Below are 18,309 nucleotides of genomic sequence, written 5' to 3'. Positions count from 1 at the left end.
CCTTAGTTTAGTGTTGGTTTGGTGTGGAGTTTATGTTCTTGTCCAACGTAATAGAGCATTAACATTTTTAGCAATGCTTCCTGGACATTTGAATTCTGAATCGCTGCAAAACATGCCTGAACCAAATGAATAAAAAAGCCACAATACATGCCTGTACCAACATAGTAAAAACTTAGCCATGGCCATGTATTGAATGTGTGGTTTAGTACCACTTACTGCACATATCACTTTGAAATTGCTACAAAACATGCAGTGAGGTACATAATATCGGTGTTGCAGAAATGTTGCATCTAGCACATAATAAAAGGAAAACAAAAGTATGTGACTTATGGCCAAGTATGATGACCCATACTCAGTTTGTGCTCTGCAATTTGTGCTCTGCATTTAACCCATCCAAGTGCACACACACATTAGGTAACACACACACACACACACACACACACACACACACACACACAGAGCAGTGTGCAACCATATTGCTGCACCGCCCAGGGAGTGGCCTTGCTCGAGTGTTTCACCTCAGTTGTGTTATTGAAGGTAGAAGAGAGCTGGGTTTTCATTCATTTTTCATTCACTTTGGGTTACAAGTCCGACTCTCTAACCATTAGGCCGCGACTACACCAGTGAGGCTAACCTCTGTTTTGTTAACGAATACATTTAATGTTAACATATAAATAGTTCCCAATGTATGGCTTTTCCAAAATGGTAAACTTGCTTGTTTGCACACCTGGTACAGAATTGTACATTGTAAATGCAAAGCACTAAAGTACTAGTCCAAGTTATGACATTGGATAAAAGAGATCAAAGACTTTTGAAAAAGAACAAGAAAAATTGGCACAATAGCTTCAGCAAATGTGTTTTATGTCATAATTGCTTTTGTTACCATTTGTTACTATTGTTAGATTTAGGGTTGGTTTGGTGTAGGATGTATGTTATTTTCCAACATGATAGAGCATTAACCTTTTAGCGACACTTCCCGGATATTTGAAATCTGAAGCGCCACAATACTGTACATGCCTAAACCAAAGTAATAAAAATGCCACAATACATGCCTGCACCAATGTAATAAAAACTTTACAAAATGTGCAATGAGGTACGTAATATCAGTGTTGCAGAAATGTTGCAACAAGCACATATTTTCATTGAGGGTAACCTGTGATTTGTTAACAAATACATTTTCATGTTTGCGTCACATGATCAGCTCCATATGTATGGCTTTTCTGATATGGTAAACTTGATTTTTAGCCCGCCTGGTACAGCAGTGAACGTGCGATGCAAAGCGTTCTGCTACAAGTCTAAGCCATGACACTCAATAAAAGATCTCAAAGACATGTTTGCTTCACATTATCAGCTGCCTGGCTTTTCTGGCATGGTAAACTTGCTTGTTAGCACACCTGGGCACTGAACTTGCGATGCAAAGTGCATCAAGTCCAAGTCATGACACTCGATAAAACAGCTCAAAAACTTGTAGAGGCAACAGGGCCGTGCACAGACCTTTTGAGGGGCATGTGCTGAAACTGAAAAAAGGGGCACCCGCCCCAAACCCTTCACGAACCCATCCACCACAAAAAAAAAACAAAAAAAAAAAAAACACAATAATATTCTTATGTTATATTTAATTAGTATTAATAACTTTTATACAGATAATATATACATGCATCAGCACATTCAGCAGATAGCCATAAAATCAAAATAAAATTTCTTATAACATATTTTACCTAGCTGACAAGGATCACTCGACCAGCGAATGTGTGCAATTTGTCCATCATTAAAGCGACAACATCACATTACATCAACATCACATTGGTGTGGTGATGTATTATATGAACCTTTATAGACATACTAGTGTTTATTTAATAAAGAAAACGTTGCATTTATTCAAACAAGATATTTTACCGTTACAAGACGAAGACGTTCATCTGTTTCTGCTTTATGACTCTGACTGATGTGCTGATACGTAAGTTCGCGGTGCTCAGGGGGCGGAGTTGTGAAGTTTGACTGACAGTTCGAGCGGTTCTAAGAGATGCGCTTTTTAATGCCTTTAATTGGTTAAATATTTGTTAAAAAGACAAACAGACATAAAGGGTTACCAATAGCATTGATTTATAAAAAAAAAAAAAAAACTCCCCAAAAAAAAGGGCACTTCCGAGTGTAATTACAAAAAGGGCATGTGCTCTGCACAGGTTGAGCCCTACCTGTGCACGTGCCTGAGAGGCAAGATAAATTGGCACGATCGCTTCAGCAAATATGTTATATTTCATGTTTGCTTTCACTAACACTATCATTAGGTTTATGCAATGAGGTATTTCAGCAAATATGTTTTATCTCATGTTTGCTTTTGCTAACACTATCATTAGGTTTAGGGTTGGTTGGGGTTTATTCAATTTTTCGACACAATAGGGCATTGACCTTTTAGGGACAATTCCTGGAGCGTTGCAACACATGTCTGAACCAAGGTAATAAAAATGTCACAATATATGCCTGTACCAACATAATTAAAACATAACCACTGCAATATATTGAACATGTTTTAGCGCCACTTACTGGACATTTTACTGTGAAACTGTCACTAAATGTGCAATGAGGTTGTAATATCAGTGTTGCAGAAACAAGTACGTATTTCCAATGAGGCTAAGCTGTGATTTGTTAACGAATACATTTTAATGTTTGCGTCACATAATCAGCTCCCTATATATGGCTTTTCTGACATGGTAAACTTGCTTGTTAGCGCACCTGGTACAGCATTGAACTTGTGTTGCAAAATGCTCAAAGACTTGATTTGATTGCCTTAGCAAATGTGTTTTATCTCATGTTTGCTTTTGGTACCACTATCATTAGTTTTAGGGTTTGGTTTAGTGTAGATGGTGCATTATTTTTAAACTCGATAAAGCTTTAACTTTTTAACATCACTCAATATCAGACATATTTCTCAAACAACATAATAAAACACAGCCAGACTGTATTTAGCATACAACTAAACAGGACAACTTTTTAGGACAACTTACTGGACATTCCACTTTGAAAGAGTCAAGAAACATGCAAAATGCGATGTAATATAATTTTGCTGAAATGTCGTAGGCATGTTTTTCCGATGAGTCTGGGTTGACCATTTTCTAGGTTAAAATTAGTTTTACTCTACTGGAACCAAATGTAATACTTAATCGTTCTTAATCATTCTTAATCATTTGAGAATTCACAATGTGGACCAGACTTTAGGCTGAAAGTCAAAAGTCTAGATATTAGCTTGTGAGTATGTTACCATAGGCACACACAAGGCTAACCACATAGATTTACACCAGGGTGGGGCTACACACAGCAATGAAATGCTACAAGCTGTTAGCACAGCCTGAAAGTGACAGACTTAACCAGAGACCAGAGCAAAATATGACGCAGCTAGTGTTTTGGCTAGCCTCCTGTCAGGAAATTTAACTTGTTAGGATTGATCGCCACAAAAAGGGCATTTAGCTCCCTTACGGGGCACTTTTTCTTCTCACTCTTTTTTTTTTTTTTTTTCATAAGGAGTGTGCTTTGTGTTGAACCATCTGTATAACACATGTCCAAGGGTTAAGAGCTTGTGATTTTATACAAAACACACCAGTTCCCATGCAAGGGCTTTTAACATTCTTCTTCAGCTTGGCGTTAAGAATACTGTATAACAAAGATGAAATGTTATAGAGGCTGTTAAAGAGACTAATAAAGATTTGTTTTGAACTGAAGAATCGTCTTAATGGAGCTTATCGTCTTATCTGTAAGTTTGGAGATGAGGTGTATCAAAACTGGCTTATATAAAACCAAGACACTGTGGCTGGTTCATGTTCCTTTGATCTGACCCTGATTGCGTGAATGGATACAAAGGTATGCGTGTTTGGAATAGGAATGTGTCGTGAAAGAGCCCTCGTGAGACTTCCAGAATCTGGAAATCCTGTTTGTCAAGCGGACAAATAAGATCCAGAAATCATCCTCATGCAGTGAGAGAGGGTAAGTAGCAGTACAAACTACAAGGAATTACTGATGTTATGTTATAATACCAGTACAGAGAGAATAAAAAAGCTATCTGCTGGCTTTTAAAGTGGAATGATCACAGTAATAATATTTGTATTATTTAATATGTGTGATTTTGTAAAAGCTATAAGAAAAAAATAATAGTTTTTGAATCATAATAATCGTTTTTAAGGTTTATAAAAAGAAAGAAAGAGAAGAAAGAGAAATTACATTTTGATAATGAATGATTCTAAAGAAGATCTAAAATAATAATAATAACATATTTCTTAATAAAAAAGTAGTGAAACCATGTTATTGTTCACTGAAACTAAATCTAAAATTATTATCAAGTGTTTTCATCAAGTGAAATAAGATGAAAACATAAAATTATAAACATACAAAATAAAACTAAAAACAAAACAAACAAACAAAAAAAATAATGCAGCTAATTTAAAAATAAAATGAGATTATGTTTATGTCCTAAAATTACGAAAGCTAAAACTGAAATAAAAATTAATTATAGCTAAATAAAAATATTTATCATAAAAAATATCAAAGCATAACAAACTAAAACTAAAAACTGAATTTAAATAAAAATTAAAATGAAAATAAAAATAAAAACAGACCAAAAAATCTAATAAATAAATAAAACTTTAGCTTTTCATTTTGAATTTTTAATTTTCCGCAAAGTAAGTTTAGTTGCAGCACGTAGGCATGGGCATGCAAAGAATCAAGCTGTACACAAAATTATCAAAAACATATGAATTCTCATCATAGTATACTTTATAAATTGCATTTTAATATACTTTTTAAATAATATATCAATTTTAAATCAAACATAACCAATATTGCCCATTGTGTCTTTGACCCATATATATTGTTTTCTCTGTCAGAATGTGTATATATAAAAAAAAAAAAAAAAAAAAACAGGCTCAGATGTTGTTGTTATCAGGCAGATGTCCATAACCTGGTGGTATGTCTACTGCCAACAAGTTCCTCTGCTCTCTCTCCAGGACAGCCGAGACAGAGGTAGAGTAAGGTAGGGGGTTGGGGGTAAAGAGGGGGGTTAATTGGTTCCTTATGTCAAACTACACCAAGTTTTCCTCTAAATAACAGGGCTTTTTTGTTTCAAATAATGGCTTTTCCATCCTTTTCCATTTGCACTGGTAGAGAGCAAAGCAACAAGCTCAGGAATGAAGAAATCGGTAGTTCACATTGCTTGTTGCTTTTTTCTGTCAGGTTAATTTTGCTGTGCAATGGTGAGTAAAATCCATAAGTCTGACTGTTTTGAAAAGTAATTAATATATAATAACAATGTAATAACAACAAAAATGTGTTAACAGTAATTATTGTTCAAAAGCAACCAGTAGCTTGACCTAAAACCATCACAGGGAAAAGTCGTTTATTAGATGGCTGCATAGCACCTGTTTGCTCAGCTTGTGAATTGATTGGTTGATCAAAACCATGTAGATACTTGGGGTAATACGGACCAGACCTCAGATGTCTTTGAAGATCCTGTTTTATGTTTTTTCAACCAAGCGTCTCTCTTCGATTTTTCCCCTACGGAGAGAAGAAAGAGCTAGAACGTTAATACTGAAGCACCCCGGTTTATGCCCATCTACATGGAAGGCATTAACTCAGAAATTCCTTTGAATCTGTGAGTAAACTGACAAGATGGTGGTACTGGGAGTTGCAATTGGCTTCAAAGGGATTTGCCAATCCTGCCATGACCCCCAGGACACACCCACGGTGAGGTATCGCTAACATGCAGTGAAAATGTGATTACTGACCTCACTGACTCAATAACAAACATCTGTAGAGAAAGAGGCTCTGTGAGTCACTCAACGGTTCCTTACAACCCGCATGTAGAGGATCTCACATCCTGAAAGGAATGTTTGGGAAAAATGGTTGTTGTGCCAGACAGCATTCAGTGATGGGCCACATTCCATATCAGTTAAAAAAAAATGACATTTCGGAAATTTCTCAAAATTCTCAGGAATTGTACATGCTCAAGCATTTCCCAGGTTTAAAAGACCATTTTCAGCTGCTCATCAACATATTTTGTGGTTTGGATTCTGCTCTACAGCATACGGTCCAAGAGCTGCTGTTCTGGTATTCACACCAGGCTTTAAAGGTGGTCACACACAGGACAAGAACCACAATGGCGCACCACATCGTGGCTAGAGCAATTCACAGTTATTGAACAAAGGCGGCAGTCTACAACCGTGAATCTAATCACTAAAAAGCAAAAGTCTACTTCAAGACTCAAGAGTCAGTGAGCAAGATTTTATGTTTGAAAAACAGTGAACAGAAAGAAAAAGGGTGATCTATATTTTATTATATGAAGCATAAACTTCATTGAAGCCACAGAAAGACAAATGTTTTACTGAAAATTGAGGAAAGCAATTCTTCCAGTCTAAGGGGGTGTTTACATGATACTGTTTTCAACTAAAAATGGAAAACATTTAATGCTTTTGTCTGTTTATTTACATGACAATAGTGCTTTTGGAGCCTGGAAATGCAAACTTTTGAAAATGGGTTTCAAAGTGGACGTTTTTGGAAACGATACCAATAACATCTTCGTGTAAACTACAAAAACGATCTATATCAGTGGTGTGGTGTTCTGAAAAGAGGAGGCAAAGACCTCAAAATTGAAATCAATATTCTATTTATTAAGGCCAAGTAAGAATCTCAAGAAAGTTAGTGTTTTTAAGAATTGTACATTTATTTGAAAACAATAACTCAAGGCAGTGACAGACAGACATTTCACCAGGCTGATTGCTCACTAAAAACTCCCACAGATCCTGCCATTTTAAGACTTATTTTGACATAAAAAAGTGATTATTGTCAGAATCATGTCTATGTCTTGTCCTGTTCTGTCATGTTTTCCTAGTGTCTTTTCCCCTATGGTTCTAGCTTATATGGTTTAGTCCTTGTCTCCCCCTTTTGGTAATGTTTAGTTAGTTCATTCATGCCCATATTTGTATTTCCCCCTTGTATTCTTGTTATCTTGTTTGTGACCACGCCCCCGTTTCAGTATATTTAAGAGTCTGTGTGTGCACTCCCCATGTCCGTCATTGATTCTGTTACTGCTGTTTGCTTGGTTTCATGTGATCGTCTTATGCTCCCGGTTTTTGTTTGTTTGTATTAGTTACAGTGTTTTATTTAATAAACTATTTACGTTTTAATTTACTCCGGTTCTCCTCATCATTCTCCACTCCTCAACCCCGCCTGGAACGTGACAATTATATCCAAATATGTGAGTTTTTACTTACTTTTTTTTTTTTTTTTACTTCTGTATTCTGAGTTATTGTTATGGCGCAACGAGGACGTGAAGTGGGAGGATCCCAATGCGAAGCTTTATTTCTAAACATAGACATGGTCAAACTGTATGGGCAAAACATAAGAATTATCCAGGGACAGGTGAGGGTCAATCGGCAGCGAATGTAATCTAAAGGGGTGAGGTAAACAGGTAATCCAAACAGAGAGGCGAGAGTTCAAAAAAGGGGCAAACAGAGTCTGAAATGGCAAGACGAAGTGTAATCCAAACAGGCGAGAGTTCCAGGGCAGGCTGCAGACTGGACAAGATGAGATAACCAGGCAGTGAATCAAAAACACAAATTACATGGCTAGAACAAGACTTAAACTGACTCAGGAACACTAGGAATAGGCTCCGTAATTGTAGCTAACACTAGCTGAGTGCTACACGCTATACAATACTCGGCCCTTAATGATTGTAATGGCCTTGTATTTATACAGTTGGTGATTGGTTACAGGTGAAAGTGCAGTCTGTGCAGTGGAACATGGGAAGTGTAGTCCAGGGTGCAGTGGAACAGTCAATGTAATGTGAATGTCAATAGAATGGCGAGGTGACCTCTGGTGGCGAGCGGACTGAAGAACACAGGCCAAATTTGTGACAATTATGTTGTGGTAAAAGACAGGTTGCACCAGTAGCTCACAGAGCACAACCTTTTTCGTATCATAATTGCACCCCCAATAGTCCAAAATATTTATAAAACGATGTGGGTTTTTTAAAAAATGTAAATCTTTCATGGGTTTTTTCAATACATATTTCAGTAAGAGACATAATTTATGTTATATTAAGCCATATATGCCATAATTCTCAGGGTTCCCTTTAAAACTCAGGGGAGGTGAGAGAGACGCGGACTACCGCTGTAACTTTACACTGTAAAAAGTTTTCACCAGATTTAACTTAAAAACCTAAGTTCAGCAGCTATTTTAAAATTTTAAGTTAAATCAGCTTAAAACTACAAATCATTTGAACTTATTACAATAAAAATGAGTTGATTTAACTTGTGAGTTGAAATGACTTAAGTTTAGCAGCTGCCTTAAAATTTTAAGTTAAATCAACTTAAGTTTTTAAGTTGAAATTGGTGAAAACTTTTTACAGGGTACCTGCTGGTGTCACTGTTGAACAATGTTTCTATAGAAAAGCAAGTGATTTATCCAATTTTTTTTTTTTTTTTTGGATATATTTTGTACTATTGCCGTTGTTTTATTTTTCTATTACACTTTTTTTTCTCATGCAATATTTTGAGGAGATACCTCCCTTGCCTTCTTGGAGGAAACTTCTTGGAGGTCTATAGGTATGTGAACAGGTGCATAGTGTTTCTTTAAAAAGTGACATTGCCACCTACTGGCCTGGCATGAATAATACAGTGTTTCTGGTCGTTTCGTGGATCCATGTGAGCAAGGATTGTTTTGACAATGTTTTCGTCTGTGTGCAAATGCAAATGCAAAGGAAAAACTTTCCCAATTTGAATACATCATTGTCATGTAATTGTCCCTGATGGTGTTATTATGTACATTGATTTGGAATAAATGTAATGTACATTAACTGAAACTATGTAACTTGCGCTCTGTGGCATTGTAGGATTTTGAACAGTCTCTAGAGTTGCTGGGTGCTGCGAACACATGCCGAATTTGTGGTGTGTGTAGACCATGTGTTTTAATTTTAAAGACATGCTTCATGTCTGCTGTGCAACACCCTAAAGACCATGACAATTTATTAAGTTCTGCTGAGATAGTTAGGCCTTGTCCCTAAACCATTTTTTGATGCCACTGACTGTTGGGTAGAAGTCAATTCTATGGTGGCACATATTGGAAGCAAAGAGGGCGCTAGTGAGTCATTAGAAAAAATGCAAATAGGCTTAATTCAAGACAGAGTACTTGTGCATCTACTGACCTCATCGTATGTGTAAGTTATTTATTTAAAACAATGAATTATTGCTTTATTTCAACTGAAATCAAACTAGTACTTCTAGGAGATCTATTCTTAAGTGATTGTTTGAGAGGTTTATGGACTGTATGTCTTGACTATGTGCTGTTGTGATTTGCTAGCAAGATGTTAGCGTCACTTCTTTGAGCTTGACAAAGTCAGTGCAGCACACATGTGGGAGTTGACTCATTAGTCTTGTTTGACCCAGTTCTTGGCTAAAGTGTGTTTATTACAGATTCCAGTAAAAGGCTTTCCAATCAAAAACGCCTTCAGCAAAGGTCCTCTGTCATTTTGCAAGGAAACTACTAAGACACCATAGCTCATCGCCTCTATCTGTAGTTTATTTAATCTGTCTCTGACAGCAGTCCGGAAGGTCGCCAACCCCTCCACCATATGACCTCCTGTTTCCTCTCGCTCTCTCACCCTCATGTCCTGAACTCTTGTTCTAACTGTTCGGCCTGCCTGTTCTGGCAGAAACAAGAGACGCCAGGTCTCCTGTCAACTCCCCTGGCCTCGGAATACATGTTTAGAAATGTCCCTACTCCCTCTGAAAAATATGGCGTAAGAAGTCAAGTGAGTTATGACATGCCTGGAAGAATAAGGAAAATGCGGCTGTGATTTCAGTGTCATGCTGGTGCCATGCAACAATATGATCTTGTTGATTTTTTTTTTTTGGCAATAAAGGTTAATTACACTGGGCAGTGCAGCTTACTGCAAAGATATTTGACATTTTCATGTTATGAATGCACTGAACAGACAATCTAACAATGTTTACTGCAGGAAGAAACATTGGTGCTATTGGCTCGAAGCTTGACAGTTTATAAAAAGAAGGAAATCTTGTTAAACCCAGCTGTAAGTCAGATGTTGCTTCTTGGTATGCTGTTGTGCAAACTTCAGAAGAAATTTAACCTCAGTTTCATTTAAACAACTGATTGGGCTGTAAAATTGATCCATCTTCATGCGAAGGGCTGTCATGGAATTATATTGAACCACAATTCGCAGGAACCACGAGAAACATTTTGTACTTTTATGCAATGTGAAACAGCATTTATCCCCCAACAACAAAAGGCTGAGTAAGCAGTGCAGTATTTTAATGACATATCTGTGTTTCTTTTTGCAGGGACTTCATTTCCAGGACTTTAAAGAACAGTTCCTGTGAAAACTGGTCTTTTCAACTTTGGCCCTGTTCACACCTGGTTATGTGCATAACTATCTCAGAAGTGTTCAGCCGAGAAACAGTGCTGTTTACATCTGCCACTAATATGAATGTCAGAGTCTTTCCTTCAACCACTTTCGGTTAAAATACTCAAGCGAGTCTCTTTTGATTTTATTACTCAGTTCATCACAGTCATTTAAGACTCTTTTATACCAAATGCAAATGTTCGGCTCAAGTTTTTTTTTTTTTTTTTTTTTTTTTTTTTCTCTGGTAAGTTGTGTCAATTTGTTTTTTACATCCAGTGATAGAGCATGCCAACAGATAAGATTTGAGGCTATGACTAGTATTGCTGCAGATGCATTTAGTGCCTCTGACTCAATACAGATTTGAAAGCTTGTACTTTACATATGAAAACAAGCCTGAAAATTACTCTAATTTGGCACAGACTCTAAGTTGACAAGAGAGGATGTGGAACAACACATGGTATGTTTTATTGAAAGAGGCGGGAACACAACCAAAACAAGTGAGTGAGACTTTATAGTGTGCAGAAACCTGGAGTCTTGAGTATTGATACTCGGATTTGTCTTACAGGATGTCAAGGAGCACACACACAGAAGAGCAGGTGAGACTCTGAAAAAAGTCCCAGAGACTTTGGTGAGCAGACAATTGCTATGAAGGTTCTGAAATTACTTTTGATTGACTTGAAAATGACTTGGGAAACTTAGAGATAATATTGTTGACCGGACAATGACTATGAGGACTTCGGAAATGACTTTGAATTGACTGTAGATAACTTAATAGACTTAGATATGATTTTAAAGCAAGTTAGAAATGACATTGAATTGACTAGGAGATGACTTAGGAAACATGGAGATAACTTTGGATTGGCTTGGAGATGACTTATTTGACATAGAGATGACTTAGAAGACGTGAAGATGACTTTGATGACCAGACAATGACTATGAAGAGATAACTTAGATTGACTTGGAGAAGACTTTGGAGACTTAGAGATGATTTTGGAATGACTTGGAAATGACTTAGGAGACTTGGAGATGACTTTGGATCAATTTAGAGATGACCTAGGAAATCTGTTTCAAGTGAATTGACACAGTTGACTTGGAGACTCAGAGATGATTTTGGATTGACTTGAAGATGACTTGAGACTTGGAGATGACACTGTTGACTGGACAATGACTATTACTGAAAAGTTTTAGATACTTTGGTAAGCTGACAATTGCTATGAAGACTGAAATTACTTTCGATTGACTTGGAGATGACTTAGGAGACTTAGAGATGACTTTAGAGCGACTTGGAAATGACTTAGGAGACTGGGAGATGACCTAGGAAACTTGGAGATGACTTTGGATTGGCTTGGAGATGACTTTGTAGAATTAGAGTTGACTTAGAAAACTTGGAGTTGACTTAGAGGACTTGGAGATGACTTTGGATTGGCTTGGAGATAACTTTGTAGAATTAGAGATGACTTAGAAAACTTGGAGATGACTTAGAGGACTTGGAGATGACTTTGATGACCGGACAATGACTATGAAGACTCAGAGATGACTTGGATTGACTTGGAGAAGACTTTGGAGACTTAAGAGATGACTTTGGATCAATTTGGAGATGAACTAGGAAACCTATTTCAACTGAATTGACACATTTGACTTGAAAAAGCAGAGATGACTTTGGATTGAAGATGACTTTTAAGACTTGGAGATGACACTTTTGACCGGACAATGACTTTGAAGACTTGGAAATTACTTTGGATTGACTGAAGATGGCTTAGGAGACTTAGACTGCCTTTGAAAGATGATTTGTGAATTTGCCTGCCCATCCAGTTCTGATGTTTAATGGTAAATGAGCTTGCTGTCCTCGACAGAGACTCGAACCCAAGGCTCAGCCTGAGCTCTGAGTTTACCACCCCCAATGCGTTACTACATAGAGGGAGAAAAACAAAACACTTTTTTGTTTGGTCGCTAGGACTGTGCAATGACTGCTTCTTATTTAAGCTTGTAATGATGATTGAAAGGACTGAATGATTAGGCTCCTCCTGAACCTACATTTGGAACGTCATCTTAGGGGACTTTTGAGATGACTTCAGATCAATTTGTAGATCACTTCAGAAACTTGGAGATCCCTTTGGATTGGCTTGGAGATGACTTACAATACTTAGAAGACTAGGAGATGACACTGTTGACCAAACAATAACTATGAAGACATAAAAATGACTTTGGATTGACTGGAGATTACTTAGGAGACTTATAGATGACTTTGGAGCAACATGGAAATGGCTTAGGAGACTTGGAGATTACTTGGATGACCGGACAAGTACTCCGCGGCGGTCCACGCACTGTCCTTGTGATGCAGTTTTCATTATCATAATGAAATGTCCGTAGACATCTGTGCAGGTAGAAGGTTATTGTTGAGACAGAACAAGTCAAGCAGGTGGTACCGTGCATGTGTCCAACTCATCCATCCATAATTTAAAACAGAACATGGAAAGTGAGGTATACCCAGGCCTTTAGGAGACTTGGAGATGACTTTGGATTGGCTTGGAGGTGACTTAGGAGAATTAAAAATGACTTTGATGACCAAAAAATTACTATGAAGGCTCAAAGATGATTTTGGATCGACATGGAGGTGACTTAGGAGACTTAAAGATGACTTTGATGACCTGAAAATGACTATGAAGACTCAGAGATAACTTTGGATCGACTTGGAGATGACTTTGGAGAATTAAAAATGACTTTGATGACCAGAAAATGACTATGAAGACTCGGAGATAACTTTGGATCGACTTGGAGATGACTTTGGAGAATTAATGATGACTTTGATGACCTGAAAATGACTATGAAGACTCAAAGATGAAATCAGACAGTACTAATTCACTCATCAGTTCACCAAGAAGATTGAAGTCAGGCATCAAGATTGTCAGTAAATTTGATATGCTGCATTTGTTAATTGTGTGCACAGCCAAACAATGCACTTGCAAATTAGTGTATGCATCTAAAAAAATATTTAGATATATATAAGCACCTAAAGTACACCAAAATTTATAATTATTTGTTTTTAAGTCCAAATAATGTGTAGGCCACTGCACTGTTTTGACAGGAGAAGGTATTGCAGGCAAATATACATAATCAAATGATCAAGACAAAAAAAGTAGAATTTATACTTTTAAAAAAGTCTCTCTCTCTCTCTCTGTCTGTGTGTGTGTGTGTGTGTGTGTGTGTGTGTGTGTGTGTGTGTGTGTGTGTGTGTGTGATTGAGTGACTGCAGTGTCACATAGTGGTAAGTGCTTCCATTTGACGGAAGTATGCTTGTTTGAATAGCAAAATATCCAGTGTTAAAATCCTGGTGTTAAGGACTTTTAGAGTAAAGAGTTAAACTTGTGGTGTTGAATTTTAGAGGATTAACACTAGTAAGTGTAAACAGCGCCATCTGCCTGGTGTAAATACCGAGAGTTACCTTTGTTAACACTGTTGAGTGTTATCAGTCACATATTTGTTCGTGTGCGCGCCTCGCCCATCTGAAATATTTTTCACAGACGCCATTTTTTTTTTTTTTTTGCCTTTTTTACCTTATTTAAAATATAATTGTGAATGTCATATTGATTTATAGTGATATTTATGTGTTGTGCACTCCTTAACTTTTTCTCAGAGAGATATTCTTTCACTCGGACAATGATGCTTGAAGAGTATACTCTAAGTGGGATGAGAAGAGCTTTGTTAGGACACATGCCAGATGCATGCCCTGCTGAAAAAACCAGCATATGCTGGTTAGGTATGTTTTGGTGCTGGGATGCTGGTTTTAGCTGGTATATGCTGGTCCTTTGCTGGTTTATGCTGGTCCCTTGCTGGTTTATGCTGGTCCTTAGCTGGTTAATGCTGGTCCTTTGCTGGTTTATGCTGGTCATGTTGCTGGTCTAGGACCAGCATAAACCAGCAAAGGACCAGCATTAACCAGCAACATGACCAGCATAAACCAGCAAAAACCAGCAAGGGACCAGCATAAACCAGCAAAGGACCAGCATATACCAGCTAAAACCAGCATCCCAGCACCAAAACATACCTAACCAGCATATGCTGGTTTTTTCAGCAGGGTGGGTAAGCCACAACTGCATATTTTAAGATTATTGATCATCATGCCTAATGTTTTGATTATTAAAAAATAATAATAAAGAGTCTGATCTCCTTCCAAAAACGTATCAAATGTAAGTTTTTGGTATGTTTGCACTGCCATTTATTTATGTGCTGTCCCATTTATGTACATTCATTTTGATAAGAGTCCAACCTCAATGCAGAGAGTTGGAATTATGACTTTGTTACATCGTAAGAAAGAATGGCCTCTACACTAATACTAGTCTGTTTTGTTCTTATTCTGAGGCCACCGTAGCCACCCAGATCCAGACTCCAGACTATCCAGATCAGATGGTCACTGCAGTCCACTGGATCTAGTCCGTATCTAGATGAGCCCTAGAGACAGGTTTCACCCTAGTGAACACCTTGTCAACTACACACCCATTGGCACAAGACCACAGGAACCAGACAAGTCCTCTGCTCAATCTGACTTTATTGCAGCCTATAGATTTAAACTGCTGGTTTTGTCAGGCCAGAGGAGAATGGAACACTATTTAAACACACAATTTCCCTTTTTAACACTGTAAACCTACTTTGACACAATCTGCATTGTAAAATGTGCTATATAAATAATGCTGACTTGACTATTGTACTTGATACTTGTCTTGTACTTGTGATATTTCACCTGGTAAATGGATGTAAAATTATCCTGTTTTTTAGATTTTCGTTATTTAGTTTTCCAATTTTAATGGAGCACTTTTGTGATGCTGCAAATGTAAGTGGCTATATAGCTTGGCTAAAAACTGCAGAGTAATACATCTCGTCATGCTGAAAACAAAGAATGAGACTACTCTCTCCAACGAGGTCCAAACTCTTAGCAAAGACTGTTGTTTAAGCTGATAAATGTAAGCATTACAAACCTTATGACATTAAAAGCACAAATGGACCAAATAAGAATATGTATTTTGTGCCTTTGTATTGACTTGCATTGACATTATGATGTTTTAATTGTTGCACAAACATGTTTTTTACAGGTATTGAAAACACTGTGAAGACATTTTGTTGCAGGGAAAAATATTTAAAATATTTAAATTAAACAATAAATAAATGTAAATATGTATTGTTTTGTGGGTTTATTTTTTTTATATATTTACATGAATACTGGTGCAGTGTTGACCAGTTAATCCATGAGTGTTAACTTTGAACATCATTTTTTTTTTTTTCATCCATTCTGGTGTAAAAATTTTACATTGTAAGAGTTTGTTTTTGAGTCTGTCAGGGTTTTAAAAATGTTAACACTTTCAAAAGTGTTAGTTTAACACTTTACTGGTGGTATCCATATAGGGGAGAGTGGGGACAGTTTCAACACTTTTTGCATTTCCTTTAGTTTCTCAGAGACTGTTTGTATTAGAAAGCCGAAATTTTAATACAATAAAGCCACATCTGTCAACTACTCCACCATATTGCTGCAACATGCCTACATATGATAATATACGTACAATTTACACTTAAATAGACAAAGTGAAATGTTGCAACTGTCCCCACAATAGGGGACAGTTGTAACATTCAATAAAATGTAATTAAATCATTCTTAAATATAATTTTGCAATTTCTTTATTTTATTTGTGCATAGTCAGGGTCTTTAATAAGGTAAATTGGCTGTAAAAAAAAAAAAGAATAGTAAATGAAAAACATTCTTAAGTAACAAGTAACATTTTTTTACCTATTCACTTAAAAAAGGAGAGATAACTAACAATGAAAGGGGTTAATTTATATTATCATTATAAAATTACAATTATGTAATGTTATGGCAAGCTTTTAAATCAGTATTGTGGTAAGGGACAGCATGTTTGGACGGTTGCAACAGTGTGTTGCAACTGTCCCTACAGTGATAGCCATGATAAAAATTGTTATATTAGCTTGAGACAATATCATAGACACCCACTAGCCATGCCTATCAGAAGCTCAGAATGCACTGATAAATATGTTATACTTTTACAATGGGTCAAACAAACAACTTAAACACTATAACCAAAAAAATACTTTTATACAATGAAACTGATTTTTGGTAGAAGGAATGATCACATGTGGCTGATTTCTTCCAGGAAGTATGAGGGGCCAATGAAATGAATATCATCTCTGTATCTTATTCCTGCTTGAAGAAATAAGCCTTGTTGCAACTGCCACTTGTTGCAACCGTCCCCACTCTCCCCTTAATTTTAACACTGAGAGAGTTAAATTCACCCTTTAAAATTGGCAGTGTATAAGCGCCTAAAGTACACCAAAATTTAGTGTCCAAATACTTTTGTAGGCCACTGCACTGTTTTGACAGGAGAAGGCATTGCAGGCAAATATACATAATCGAATGATCAAGACAAAAAAAGTTGAATTAATTTGAACTATCTGTATATAAAGCAAAATAAATCAGTGTGTGTGTGTGTGTGTGTGTGTGTGAGAGAGAGAGAGAGAGAGAGAGAGAGAGAGAGAGAGAGTGACTGTGGTGTCACATAATGGTAAGTGCTTCCATTCGACGGAAGTATGCTTGTTTGAATAGTGTAAGTATTAAGTAATAGTGTAGTACTTGACCATAATCGTTCAGTGCACTGTTAAACAAAGACAAAAAGAAAGGTAGAGAATAGGTCAAAACAAAGGTTAAATACATGGCAGAATCATCCAAGCATATCCAATTAATGACCTATAGTACCACATACAATACCTGGCCTGATTATGACTACCTAATATATAAATGTCTTTTCTGAGAAATCACATGCATGTTAAGAGAAGTAGTTCACTCGCTGCTTATAAACTTTACTGGGTGAGCTGACAATGTGTTTTCAATTATACTCGCCACACCAGAGCGCGCCTACAAGTGAGTGTTTGCATTTGCGCGTCTGCGTGCGTGTGTGAGTAAGTGACGTCACTCACACATCTCTCTCTCTCTCTCTCTCTCTCTCTCTCTCTCTCTCTCTCTCTCTCTCTCTCTCTCTCTCTGAGAGTGTTGCCGCTGAGTCTCAGTGCTGCAGTTGTTCTCCCAGAGTAACGGGACAGAGGTGAATTATTCCAGCTCACATGCCGTATATGCGCGCAACTGCGAGGACATAAAATGAATATTATAAACAGCCGTGGACTAAACAGCGCTGAACAACAATCGAGACATCTCTCTTAAACAGACGCGCCTGTGTTTTTGGAGCTTTTTGTACTTTTTAGGAGTTACGAGATTGGGAATAACTTTGTTGGATTTCACTGTCACTACTGCAAGTAAGTATCTAATGCCAAAGGTAAATATCTGAAAATGCTAAATGAGATATGCTTTTTCTCCGTATAGTTAAACTTTTAATGTGAGGTAACACACTTAAATATGTAAACTCAGCAGATCATGCAAATTTCTCATCTCTGAGACAGTAACGCGTGGCAGTGTCCGACAGAAGAGGCAGAGGAGCAAAAAAAAAAAAATTTAGCCTCTAATTAATGTAGTCTCCGTCGTATGAGTTTTGTGATGCATAAATTCGATATAAAACCTTACTCTTTCTTTTTTTCATTTTGGGTGTATTGCATAGGTGCCACCCTGTTCCCAAAAGGTGTCAAACTTCAGTGTTTGCCCCAATTTACACTAATACCTCCCCCACTTTTCCACATAGACTAAACTCTCAGAAGAAGATGATAACATGTACCTAACAAAAGGGGGTTTGTTTCATGCTGTGTTGTGTGTAGGTACGGTTGTAACAAGTCGTTCTGGTTTGTTGTAAACTCAGATTGATAGCAGTCAAACATTCCTGGCCCCTCTGGCCGGCTCCCAAAAAACACGCCTTGGAATAATGTATTCCAAAACCAGAACAGACTCAGGTCAACACACT

The 18,309-nt window shown here is 37.1% G+C and overlaps 1 protein-coding gene across 1 annotated transcript in view; it reads left to right on the top strand.

Moving 5' to 3' along the window:
* Positions 1-17,486: 17,486 nt before the first annotated feature.
* Positions 17,487-18,309, top strand: part of lpar1 (lysophosphatidic acid receptor 1) — a 35,372-nt gene continuing 34,549 nt past the window's right edge. Inside the window, exon 1 of the mRNA XM_073829379.1 lies at positions 17,487-17,713. The gene's annotated coding sequence lies outside the window, so the exon portion shown is untranslated. The remainder of the gene's footprint in view (positions 17,714-18,309) is intronic.

Source organism: Garra rufa, chromosome 23 (assembly GCF_049309525.1).
Source record: "Garra rufa chromosome 23, GarRuf1.0, whole genome shotgun sequence".
NCBI classification, from domain to species: Eukaryota; Metazoa; Chordata; class Actinopteri; order Cypriniformes; family Cyprinidae; genus Garra; species Garra rufa.
The sequence above is the reverse complement of the archived record's forward strand: the minus strand, read 5'-3'. Positions and strand labels throughout refer to the sequence as shown.